Source organism: Myotis nattereri (assembly GCF_964212035.1).
Source record: "Myotis nattereri genome assembly, chromosome: 4".
Classification (NCBI taxonomy): Eukaryota; Metazoa; Chordata; class Mammalia; order Chiroptera; family Vespertilionidae; genus Myotis; species Myotis nattereri.
This window is the reverse complement of record NC_138079.1, coordinates 65,107,841-65,116,127: the sequence shown is the minus strand read 5'-3', so window position 1 is coordinate 65,116,127 and position 8,287 is coordinate 65,107,841.

The following is an 8,287-nucleotide window of genomic DNA, read 5'->3' as shown; positions in this document are numbered from 1 at the left end:
TCTTGGAATAAGTGTGTTTGTGAGAGAGTCAGGTGGTGGTGGGGGAATGTCCATCCAATTAAAAGAAGAAAGCCTCAAATGAAGAAGTAATTTTGCCTCTCTCCCTTCTTCCCTGTTTGGGAAAGTTCAATGAGGTAATGATGTGCAGAGTTATTGGCAGGCATCTTGAGACCACAAAATGACAGACATGGGGAACTTTGTTCCGCTCATAAAATGAAGCAGAAAAAGTAGAAGAAAACCTCTGTGTTCTTCACAGCATCACTGAATAATTGAACTAAGGTCAAAAACCTCTAGACTTTTTCGTTAATAAACAAAATCAATCCCAACCATTTTTTTGAAATCATGATTAGTTGGGATTTTCAGTTACTTAATCTCGAAATCATTTTTAACCAACAGAAAATTGTTTCTATCAGGTAAGAGGGAATGTGTTTTTATTCGTATGAAAGATATTATTTTATTATTGTTGCTGCTGTTATTGCTGCTGGGAAGTTTAAGTATAGAAGGGTGAGTGTTGGCTAGTCAAGGGCCATGGGGATGTCTGTCCTACTTTATTTTTTTAAAAAATATTTATTTACTTATTTTAGTCCAAATACCTTGAGACCACTCTATTTTTGGAGAATTTCAACTCAAAGTCCCTGCATCTTAGAACCCAGAACCTCACTCTTGTGGCCTCCCTTGTGACTTGAGTTCAGGCTTGAGCCTTTGTACCAACTGGATGCACCACATGACAATATGATTGTAAGGCATTGCTGTGGAGGAGATGCTGTCCAGCCTTCAGTAGCACCAGGGCTAGTATAAACCATGCAAGTGACTTGGTATAATCTAGACATGGTTCTTAGCCCATAAAAGATTTGGAAGGATTCCATAACTACCTTTTTTTGTTTTAAAATATATTTTATTGATTTTTTACAGAGAGGAAGGGAGATAGTTAGAAACATCGATGAGAGAGAAACATCGATCAGCCACCTCCTGCACACCTCCTACTGGGGATGTGCCCGCAACCCAGGTACATGCCCTTGACCAGAATCGAACCTAGGACCTTTCAGTCCACAGGCCGAAGCTCTATCCACTGAGCCAAACCGGTTTCGGCTCCATAACTATCTTTTAATGAATGTGTTTTCTACTGAAAATAATTGGAACTGATTCCAAACTCCTAGACTGATACATTGCATTATATTAATAATTTAAACATTTTTGACTTATCACTTCATTGGCTTAAGCCAAGGTTTGCCATCAAGTCCTTACTGAACTCAGTAGACCACTGATCCCAACTAAATCTGAGGTTGAATGGGATCTCAAAATCTAAGAGCTTCCCTGGCTCCACTGGCCCTCTAAGAGGATCTGAGAGTAGTATTGATTCATTTTCCACATCTTGGAAATCAAGTTTTAGGCATTTTTGGAGATAAGCATTGGGTATTGCATAGTAAATGCTGGCACCACCTAATCAGTCAATCAATCAATCAATCAATCAATCAGGTAAGGTAGTAAGTCTTAGCATTTTTGGTCTCAGGACTTTTTCACAAAAATTATCAATGAGCCCTAACTGGTTTGGCTCTGGATAGAGCGTCAGCCTGTGGACTCAAGGGTCTTCTCAGGTTCGATTCCGGTCAAGGGCATGTACCTTGGTTGCCAGTACATCCCCAGTAGGGGATGTGCAGGAAGCAGCTGATGGATGTTTCTCTCTCATAGATGTTTCTAACTCTCTATCCCTCTCCCTTCCTCTCTGTAAAAAATCAATAAAATATATTAAAATATAAAAATCATCATTCTCCCCTTTAAAAAAAATTATCAATGACCCTACCAGGCTCTGGTTATACAGATAATACCTATTTATATTTCCTGCATTTGAAGTACTGAGATCAAAGAGTCAAATAATTTCTTAGCCTTATTATAAAAATGGTATTTTGTAATATTCTGTGGACCCCTGAAAGGATTTCAGGGACCCCAGGGAACACTGAATCACTCTGTAAAAACAATGGAATTAGGTATTTACTGAATACTTGTGGTATGCACAAAATTTGGAAGCTCAGCTGAGGGCAACAGCACAAGCAGAGACAGAGCCCTGGGAATGAGGCTACACTGGCAGAAGAGGAAGCCAGCCAGAAGATTGGGGAAACAGTGAGAGACACTTGCTCATCTGATCTGAACTCACCTTATGTACCTCTGGGAAATGCTATCTGTTCAGGGGTTTGGCTACATAAGAATTATAAGAAAAAAGGCCCTTTGTTTTAAAAAGAATAATACTTTTTGAAGAATTCATATTTTTAAAAAAATAAAATTGGTTTCAAGTGATACGAGGTGTGGTATACTTGGTAAGTGACTGTCATTTCCCAGCAGGAAGAGGAATGGTAATTTCCTCCTTTGGGCTCTGGTAAAGGGTAAAGAGATAAGCTAATTGAGACTATGTCTCTCTTTGCCATTTAGTTCATGTGGAACCAAGAGGATTATTTCTGTTTATTGTTAAAGGAGAGTGAAACTCTCCACCCCAATATTCCTCATGCTGGGTTCTGGGAACCCTCAGGTATGCACCGTTTAGGTGAGGACCTCTTCTGCTAAGAGCTGCCCTTCCCACCACTTCCTGGAGGAGTTCCAGGCTCAGTCAAGCTCCAGGTGACTCATGGCCGTTTCCATGGGTCTTCTGCCTCCCTGCTCCTGTCAGCACAGTGCAGAGAGGAGATAAGACCTGGAAACTATCCTCTCTTCTCAAAGAGCAAATGCTAGGGACTCAAATCCAAGGGTGTGTTATCAGGTCAAGTGGTCCCTAGAGGTGGCTGGGAAGGGTCAGTGATCCGAGCAATAAACACAGTTGTAACTTTCAGGGTGGTCTTCCAGGAGAAGTGACATTCTGGCCAACCACATAGAATATATGTACATATAGGCGTATATGCATGTGGATGGTGATTTATATATAAATTTATTTGTAAGTATATATAAATTTTATTTTAAAACCTAAGGAAGAGTAAAAAATAAATAGGATAAAAAAAAACAACTCAATAAAAAAAAGTATTGGGATGTATATATCTCAAGGCCCAGAATCAATAGTTTATCCTATTTTGTCTAATTAAAAAGAAATTTACCATGCAATAATGCAGAAAAGTTTGTTTCCTTTGCACTTAGGTCATGGACCCACACATTTCCAGAGGTAATAACTAGCATGCATTTAGCTGCCCCTGCTTCCTACTGCCTTTTTCATTTCCCCTTGGTTTCTGAATTCTGTCTTTCTGTGTACCCCCCGCCCCCCCCACCTCTCTTTCAAGATCCAAGATAGTCATCCTCTTCTCCATGCTGTGCTGCCTTTCCTCCGGCATAGCTCACCTCCTGGAGTTGACAGTCAGGCAGGCGCCTTGTCTCATTAGCATGAATATCTCCAACATCTTGTGGAACCCACACAAGGATACTGAATGAAACACAGGAAAGGGAATGAGGTGGGTGGAGAGGCACATGGGTCGCCACATACACCTGGGATGTCCTCACCCATTGCAGTCCACGGTTGTGCGTTGCTCTTCACCTCCCCTCCTCACCACAGCAACCAGGCATAAACAGCTCATGTCCTTTGCTGTCACTTTCCCATTGGGCTCGACTGTTTACTGTGCCAACAGCTAACACTGGCACTCAGCCCCCTGGGGCGTGTCCCTTAGCTCCATAAGCTGGGTCTAACAAACACCAAAAGGCCAATTCCTTGCTTTTGTTTCCCCAGATATGGCCATCTAGTACCAACCCATTTCCTCCAGAGAATTCAAGAGGCGGTGCCCTCAGAAAAAAAAAGAGTAGGGCTTTTTTTCTCATTTTATCTCTTCATATGTATTGATTTCTGTGCTGTAATCAAATTCTTTGTTGAAACAAAAATGGCAGTAAAACAGCATGCAGGCCTTTTGTCATACTGCACTTTCTTCCATGCAGATATATGTGTACATTTAGAAGCTACTTGAGACCTTCTTTCTGTCTGCAGGCATACACATATACACACTCACACACGCACACACGCATGCAAGTGTACTCCACACTGAAAAACAAGGAAACACCTGGCAATCCCTTTTTTGGAAAGTGTGAACGCTTAGAAACAATTTCTCTTTCATCTTTGTCTAAATAAGAACAAAGCCAAAGAGGCCAGGCAAAAAATATAAAAGAATGATTTGCTAAAATTAAACTCCACAAGATCCAGAAATCCTTGCATGTTTTGTGTTCTGCTGTGTTTCAAGAGCATAAAACAGTGTCTGAGACAGTGTAGGTGCCTCGTCTTTGATGAAATGAATAAGCCAACTTCTTAGAGACTAGGTACTCTAGAGAGCAGGGTGTGGTCAGGAGTGAAGGAAAGAGGAACCAACGTTATGGGACAGAGGCCAGATTGGAACATTCAAGTGGGGGAAAAGGGCCCAAAACAAAGAAGTTGTAAAGACTGAAATTTAGTCAGATAGTGGAAAAATTTAAATGGCAGCATAAAAAGTGCTGATTTGAAATATCCTGGCCATAACAAATAAGTGATACAGCTAAAAATTATTGGGATTTATGCCACTCTACTTTTTTCAGTAAATCTTATTAAATCATTATCTATATGTCTGTGGATATAACACATGGACATTTTTTTAAAAATGGAGATTAAAACTATTCAAAATTTTATATAACTCCTTAGGGACATTTAGTAGAATTCAGCTGGAATTGGAAATTAGCATAATTGGAAGTAGAAATCCAGCATAATTGGAAGTAGAAATTCACTAGAAATTTTCAGTAGACAAGAGAAAATCCCTACAGAATTTATTACTTGATATAACTGATTACATTTCATCACAAGCCCTCTAACCACCACCGGATGTGGAGGGGAGTGGTGCAAAATTACCAAATAGTTTCTCAGTCTCTTTCACTTTCCAGTGGTTCTCAACCTTCTGGCCCTTTAAATACAGTTCCTCATGTTGTGACCCAACCATAAAATTATTTTCGTTGATACTTCACAACTGTAATGTTGCTACTGTTATGAATCGTAATGTAAATATCTGATATGCCGGACGGTCTTAGGTGACCCCTGTGAAAGGGTCGTTTGACTGCCAAAGGGGTCGTGACCCACAGGTTGAGAATCACTGGTGGACTCTTTTGAATATAAGTGAAAATTTATATCCAAATTTTCAACTAAGCTGTTTCTTTCCTCTCAGCACTTCAGTCTACTCCCCTTTTCTTTCCAAGATGCATGCCGATAAAGAGAAGCCTTCTGTCTTGCCAGATCATTCCCTCACCCTCCTTCCACCCACCACCACCCTGTGCCTTGTCTCAGGGCTCCAACTGGGCCCCGGGCTAGGGTGCTGCTGCCACCCTAGGGTCACGGCTCACCCTGCCACAGCGGCTCCCCAGTCAGCCTGTTGGCATTATATCTCAGCTCCCTCCCTTGTTCTCTAAGGAAGCAGGTGGAAACTTCCAGAGCTCTCCCAACATTATGCAGTCATGGAAAACTGAGCTGCCACAGGCCTCTCCCTCTGCCTAAATATGTTACCATACCCCGCCACTATGGCTCAGAGTTTAAGTAGGCTCATAAGATTCTATTTCAGGATTTTAAAAAAGATAATCACTGTCTGCCTGAGAACCATCTGGCTCAGTGGTTGAGTGTCAACCCATGAACCAGGACGTCACATTTTGATTCCTGGTCAAGGGCACATACCTGGGTAATGGGCTCAATCCCTAGTAGGGAGCGTGCAGGAGGCAGCCAATCAATGATTCTCTCTCATCATTGATGCTTCTCTCTCCCTCTCCCTTCCTCTCTGAAATCAATAAAAATATGTATTTTAAAGGTAATCACTTCCTAATTAGTTTAGGAGGGAATGTGTAAATTCAGAGCTGCCGGCAGTTGAATTGCCTCAAGTTTTAATCAAGTATATCTCACAGCACAAATGAAATTCTGGCACACAGTATCCTCAATAAGTATCTGAAGACTCAAGGAATGAGGAGACATCTTGACTGAACATTTAGCCAATAATGAGGAAAGCAAAAGGGGGAGTTGGAGAAACTGACTCCCAAGTAACCCCTAGATCTAGCAGTAGGTAAAGTCAATTTTTATACCTGGACTTTGCAGACACTGATGTATTTGAGTTGACCTTCTGTCATTTGCAACTGCATGATTAATAAAAAGGCATAAACATAATAATTTAATCTAAATGATTTGTAAGAAAAATATAAATTTTTGAGTCAGAAAGCCCAATTAGTTTAGTAACCATAGAATAAGTTCAATAGACAAAAATCACCACATAATAAAGACTTTATGCAAGACTTTTTTCACCATTTGATGAGACAAATTTAAATATATAGGTAAAAATTTACTGACAGGAAACAGACAAATGCACCAGTTTCACCTTACCTACAAACAATTCTATCCTAGGAATGAAAATATGAATAATAGAAATCTTTGACTAAAGTTCACTGAATTGCAACAAGAAAACACTGATCTTTTGATATATGCTGAAAAATTTTTGTTAATCCTCACCCGAGGATATTTTTCCATTGATTTTGAGAGTGGAAGGGAGGGGGAGAGACAGAGAGAGAAATATCGATGTGAGAGACACATTGATTGGTTGCCTCCCGCATGAGCCCCTACTGGGGCTAGGAATTGAGCCTGCAATTGGAATCAAAACCATAAGCAGCTGATGCTCTATCCACTGAGCCAAATCAGCTATGGCTGAAAAATCTCGTGATAAATTCTATATTTACCTCTAGTTTAAAAAGTACCAAATTACTAATACAATAGAACTTAACAAAAGGTACCTACCAGAAATTTAGAGCGTACATTATCCTTAATGGTGGAACATTAAAAGCATTTCCACAGAAATTAGTCAAAAATTTCTGCTAAGCACTGTTATTATTCAACATCATATGCCAGATCATAACTGAAGCAATTCTAACAAAACAATTAAATGAAATACCAATACTGAATAGGAAATGAAGTCTTACAATTTCAGAAGGTGGGATTCTCTTAGGTTTTCTAAGAATACATTGAAACTTCTGCCTATAATTTTAGTGCAACCAAAATCAAAACTTCAAGATATGCTCACCAATAGCCAAGAAATTTTTGAAAATCATTAGGCTTTCTCCCCCACCAAATCTGTAAACATACCAGAAAACTATAATAAAAGCAATACATTATTTATTAGAGGTATCAATTAAAGAATTTAGCACATAATAAAACTGATTTCAAATCAGTGAGTAAAGAAAGAATGGACTTCGGAAAATAGATTTTGGACTTCTGAATAAAAGTAGCTCTGTATCTTACACTCTTTACAAAATTCAATTCCAGATAAAGATCTAGATGCAAAAATAATAGATGTCTTAGAAAATACACAATATGCTTTATATTTTGAAATGCCATAAGAATTATTTATCAATTTGACTATAAATATAAAACATCTACAAAAAAGATACCGTAAGTTAAAGACAAGTAACCAACTGAGACCAACACTACTAACAGACGTCAAAGACTAAACTATGTGGAAAACTCCTAACAAACCCATGAGATGAAAAGACAAATCATTCAACAGAAAAATCAGCAGTATAAAAGATAATTCACATGAGAAATAGAATGCTCTAAAATAAACATAGTAAAGATGCCCATTCTCACTTCATCAGAAATTTTATCATTAAAAAAAAATATTTTCACATTTTAGATTAATAAAAAATTTAGAAATTTAATATCCTTAATGATGTGGGGAGCAGGTACTCATTACTGCTGAGGAGAAACTATAAAATGTTAATAGTCATTTTAGAAGCCAACTGAAGTATCTCTCAGGTTAAAACTGCCTAGCTCTGGCCCAGCCATTCAAAAGCTAAGCATATACTACAGAGAAATCTTTTAACTTTTTATTTTTCAACTAGAGGCCTGATGCACGAAATTCATGCAAGAGTAGGCCTTCCTTTCCCTGACTGCCAGCACCGGTTTCCCTCTGGCACCCAGGACCTGGGCTTCCCTCACAGCCCCGGCTTTGTCTGGAAGGTTGTCTAGTCTAATTAGCATATTATGCTTTTATTATTATAGATTATAGTTTATGTCTCAATATATTTTTGTATTAGTTTCATGTGTACAGCAGGGATTAAACAATTGTGTACGAAGTGGTCCTCTTACTTCAAGTACCCATCTGGCCCCACACACAGTTATCATATTAACTATAATCTCTATGCTGTAATTTACATTTCTATAACTACCAATTTCTACTTAAGCACTTCATCTTTTTCATTGAGACACCCAAGCCCCTTCCCCTCTGTCAACTGTTTGTTCTCTGTATGAGTCTGTTTCTATTTTAGTTTGTTCTGTAGATTC